This window comes from Rhineura floridana, chromosome 11, assembly GCF_030035675.1.
Source record: "Rhineura floridana isolate rRhiFlo1 chromosome 11, rRhiFlo1.hap2, whole genome shotgun sequence".
Lineage (NCBI taxonomy): Eukaryota > Metazoa > Chordata > Lepidosauria > Squamata > Rhineuridae > Rhineura > Rhineura floridana.
In genome coordinates, this window is record NC_084490.1 from 26,177,892 (window position 1) to 26,183,547 (window position 5,656).

Here is a 5,656-nt window from a genome sequence, read left to right on the forward strand (position 1 = left end):
GGTGCACATAACAGTGCCTTTGTTTCCCTCAGCTGCCGGGAGGTGAAGCCACAGAAAAAGAAACAACCACCACAAATACATCACTTCCATATCAGAACAAATTATGACCTACAGTTCTCTTTTCTGCCACCATCACCTTGTTTACAACAAGCTTCCATCAGTAGGTTCAGATTTCTTTAACAAGGTGAAATTGGTTCAGATTCCTTTTATAAGGTGAAACTGGAGTAGCTCTTCCTGTCTGAAGCCCTTCATGTCAGTACTTAGCAAGCACAAATATATTTTATATAAACCTACCAATTCTGTTTGTTATTGTGTCCTGGAATGTCCATGAGTTTTACAAAGCAAAGTATGATTCATAGGAATTAGAGGTAATTGCGGGGTTCAAAATTGTCTCTTCGGAGTATTACACAGTTGCAGGAGTGGCTGTATACTATGTCAGGATGGATGTTTAACATTCTACAATGTTAAATTAAAAATAGGCCATCCCCCATGCCATTCTGATGCTTTTCATAAGCTCATTTCAAAACAAAATCTTACAAAAGTTATAGTCCTGAACTCAAAAATGCTTGCTAAACCCTCCATGTTTTCATGGCAACACAGAAAACAGTAGAGAGAATCGAGAGTTCAGAGTCTAAAACAAGAGAAAAAAATCCAGACCCCTGTTGGACTTCTTTCTGTTAGTGGTCTCATAATATGTTGAAATTAATTTAAAATCAGACATGTTCACAGAGCACCTGTAATTCTATTACTGACCTTCCCCATACTCTGACCTTCATCTTCTGGAGTTTAAACGTTTTTTAAAAAAATGCATGGCTGATTTTTAACTAATTTAAGAAAATTAACATTGAAGTCTATGAAAGTGTAGGGCATGGTCAGTAAGAACCAACTGTCAGTGTACTAAAAGCCAGACTAACAGCTGCTTGGCTTGGCTAGTCAGGTGGCCATACCCAGGCCAAACACTGATTCCATTTTAAACAGTCATGGCTTTCCCCAAAGAATCCTGGAAAATGTAGTTTGTGAAGGGTGCTGAGAGGAAACTCCTGTTCCCCTGACAAAGCTCCAATGGCCAGAGTGGTTTAATAGTCAGCCCCTCTGATTGTAGTTCTGCGAGGGGAATAGGATGTCTCCTAGCAACTCTCAGCACCCTTCACAAAAAACAGATATTTCTATCAAACTTTAAAAATCAGGGAAATTGGGCAGGTATAGTGAATGCACCAGGGGAGCGGGAGACATGACCTCCTTTCTGAGATATTGTGATGCTTTACAAATTTGTAAAAATGCAAACACAATTTGGATTGGTCTTAGCCACTGGATTGGGCTGATGGGGGTTGTAGTTCAAAAAAGTAACTTTTCCAAGCTCTGAATTAAACTGATAACAATATGTTGCTACTTAAGCAATGACTCTAGCTGTTGGGGAAAAAAAACTTGGCCTGCCCAAAATGCATGTTTTCAGCCTGTTATCGTTATGGTTTATGCAAACTGAGACACTCCTCATGTCCATTGGAGAGTCAGTGCCAGTATTCCACAATTGTTTTTGGAATTTATTTAGAGTATATTTTGCAAAGTGTTGCTGTACATCACATATTCACAGAAACAGAAGCAAAGGAAAATAATTTACAGTAGAAAATTTCGCTAAAATTGCAAAGTAAATGAAACATATTTAAAGTGAAGATCTGAACAATATCAACTGTTTTAATATTGTTGCTTCCTCCTTGCTAAAATAAGATCAGCACAGCACGTATCTTCTTTCTGTTATTTGGGATGATTGCAGTTATTGCCACCACTCACCATATGCTCAGAGGTACATATTACCAAATTCTTTCAAGCTACACAGGAAGTGGATTGGTCTGTGAAATTGTGTTTGCATTTTGACAAATTTATAGGGCAATACAATATCTCAGAGAGGAGGTCAGTTCTCCTGCTCTCCTGGTGCATTCCCTATAGCTGCCCAATTTCCCTGCTTTTTCAAGTTTGATAGAAATGTCTGTTGGCTATAGGTACATTCTTAAACCTCAAAGGGAAGTTCTTGCTAGGGTTGCCAGGTTCAGGGCCTGAGACTGATCCTGTATCTTTAGGAGAAGAGAAAGTCAGCCAAGTGCAGGTGTTCTTGCAAGACTGTAATGGGAAAAACCACAAGATGGAATTCTCCCTTCCCCCTGCACAACTTTTAAAGATACAGAAGACCTCTTGGATGCCGGGTCTGGCAAACAAGAGGTCTTCTGTATTTTTAAAAGTTGTTCAGGGGAAAGGGAGAATTCCACCTTGTGGTTTTTCCTATTACAGACATGCAAGAACACCTGCACTTGGCTGACTTTCTCTTCTCCTAAAGATACAAGATCAGTCTCAGGCCCTGAAGCTGGCAACTGTAGTTCTTGCCTATTAGTGAATTTCCCTGTGCAAGATACTACTTGCTGAAAAATATGTGTTTATCAGAGCTCTATGTAAGTTAGTAGGGCAAATGTGAAAGCAGATGCATCCCACCCATCTCAGGATAAATATTTACCTACAGTTTACCATCCACCATCAGTTATAAGCTTATGTTAAAAGCTTCTTCAATTACTCCAGTTTATTTGATAATGAGATACTGCAAAGACAAGCTGTTAGGACCCTCAACCCAGCTCTAAGCAAACACAGATACATTATATATTCAGTTTCAGATTATTATTTTATAATTTATAATGGCACAGCAAATCCATGTGGAATTTGACAAGGAAGAGGATGAATCGTATTAATCTGGAATAATTAGGGGATTCAAAGTAATCTTTAGACAGTACTGTTCCATGAAAACCACCACTTTCAACCAGAGTAAACATCTTGATCATATCTCACTATACATTAATACTAGTAGGACAAATGTGATATGTTCACTAGACAACAAGGCCCAGAGAGAAATGACAGAAGAAGAGTAAGACCCTAGGATGAAGGCAGAGATGGAGCTCATATATTTGGGAAAGAAGTGCCATTGATGTTGCTGGTGTATGTCTTCCCCCACCCTATGAAAAAAGATTCAAGTCATATAATGTGTCCTTCATGGAGGTGGTCCTGATCAGTGTTCAGAAAATCTACTTGATATACATAAGGCCTACCTACATAGTGGTTTATGTGTATGTATGTACCACTCCCCATATTAACCCCCTAAAACAGTGGCTCTTAACCTTTTTGGAGTCACTGACTTCTTTAAGAATATGATGAAACTATGGAACCCCTTCCCAGACAAACACACACAAACAGATATACACCAGATTTTGCACACAGTTTATTTTATTGCATTGGGAATTTATATTTCTGTATGTGTGTGTGCCCAGTTCATGGGCTCCCTGAAGCCCATCCATGGCATGGGCTCAATGGACCACAGGTTAAGAACCCCTGCCTTAGGGCTTCCCCTTCCTACTCCATGCAACTACTAAGCTACCTTTTCACCTTCCCAACTCTATTACTTCTGAAGGCACTTCTGTTCTACAGTCCTGCTTTGCACCCATTTTCAGAGTCATCTCCAAGTCCATGCCTTCTCCTCCCCATCCTTTTGTGAAACTCCCCCTTTCCCACACATTTCCATGCCTCCTCCTCTCTCTCTTATTCTGCAGCCCCCTTTGCACAAACATGCACATGCATGCACACACACACACACACACACACACATATGTGATGGTATCTGTTGCTGTATCTTTAAGATTAATTGACTCATAAGAGCAAGCCTGTCATTCACCTTTGTCAGTCAGAGAAGATCAACTTCAGTTAACAGATGTGGTACATATGTGGGTGTCTTTGTTAATTAAATATCTGTTCTAACTTACTGCACTGAATTTGAAACTTCTTGTTTAAGACAACACTTGGTCCCAGAAGTGAAATACATTGTATGAAGGCACCATGGAATATCTGAGGGCTCCGTATCCTTTATCACTCTGATATGAGGCAACTGAGGAATGGGAGAGCTGTTTGAGTACAGCGAGAAAGGAGAGACTCTAAAATGTGTGGGGGAACTGTGATTTTAAATTATGGCCAAGGTTTGAATGAAGCAGGTATTGAAGCACACTGAAGAACATGGTGGTTTTAAAGAATGGCAGAGGTTTGAATAGAGTGAGCAGGGGGCTGAGAACAGCAAGAAGGGAGTTGTGAAAGTCTGTTGCGTTAGCTTCTGTGTTGTACCCATCTCTGCTATTTCCCCTTTAAAACTTTAAAAAACACAAGAAACCCTCCATGTTCCAACTTTTTATTTAAAAAACCCTCAATGTTACTTACCCCTTGCCAATCTATTCAGACTTCTCTTGTTGCTCTAAACCACCACTTTTCCTCTGTCAGTGTCCCTCCTTTCTTGCTCCCATGGCACAGCCACTGCGGTTGTGCAACCTGTCTACTCTTTTGCTCTCCACTCTGACTTCATGCAAATCAAGGATTGTGATGCAGCGCAATCGTCCAATGGGGCCTGCATGATGACACTCTTACATTTTTATTATATGTAAGACATGATTCCAATTGCTGCTGGAATGGTGATCCTGACTCAGTCATCAAAGCACAGTGTATTCTCTACTTCCCATCTGTCCCCAAACATCCTCAGTATATACAATAAGCTGTTTATGTTTTGGGCTGGCAGCCAGCTTTGAACCAAAACCCACACAGTACTATTTGAGGGCAGAAAACAAGAAACACTTTGTTCCCTTCCCATCCACATAAGTCTGCATTCCCTCCCCACCTCCCAGAGACAAATCGTAAGGACATTTCACTATATTGAGAAGGCTGGGTACTACAACTCTTTGGCATGTTTTAGGTGGGAGGAAAGGGACACTGTTTTCCTTTTTGTTTTGTTTTAAAAGAAAACAACCTGGTGTTTCCTGACATGATGGAAGCTTAGTGATTTATTATTACTATTACAGTAGGAAGTACCAATACTGCAGCTGCCATATTTCCTCCCCTGGAATACCTCATTGATGGAATGACACTAGGTTCACATCAACAGCAATATTCCAGATGTATTAGGTGAGGGACAATGTAGCTGGCACAACTAGACACAGTTAAATTAAACAAACAAACAAAACATTTGGCCAATGCAAGCAGACAATAGAGGAATGCATTGGTAAAAACATAAAGACCACCACCAACAATTTTTTTAATGCATTTGTTGGACCTTGGCATGACAAAGGAGTCAAACGAGGTTATGGAGATAGCAAAGAAGATAATGAATGATCAAGGGAATGGAGGAGGCTCTTTTTCTGCTCTTAATATTACGAATTCCTCCTCTTAACTATGCTTTATGTTCTCATACCAGATGATACAGCATAGTTTTGTTTCTTTCAAAATTATGTGCCCATTTCAGTCTTTGTTTCAAACAATATGCTATAATAAGTTTAAAAGGTATAGTTTCCACATACTGTCAGATACACACTTCATAATGACAATCACTCAATGGGAAGTTCAAGGAATTTATCCCAGAAATATGGAATAATGTCAGCTTCTGCTACTATTAGCTATATCCACTTTATTTATTTATTTGGATGTATATCCCACCCTTTCTCTCAAATGAGTCCAGGGTGGCAAGCAAGCAAATCATTTTAACAAGAAAAAGAAAAACATACTAAAACCAGTTAAAAACATTCCAAAACACAATTACAATTAACAACATCCTAAAACACAGTTAAAAACATTTCATCAGTGATCTTCA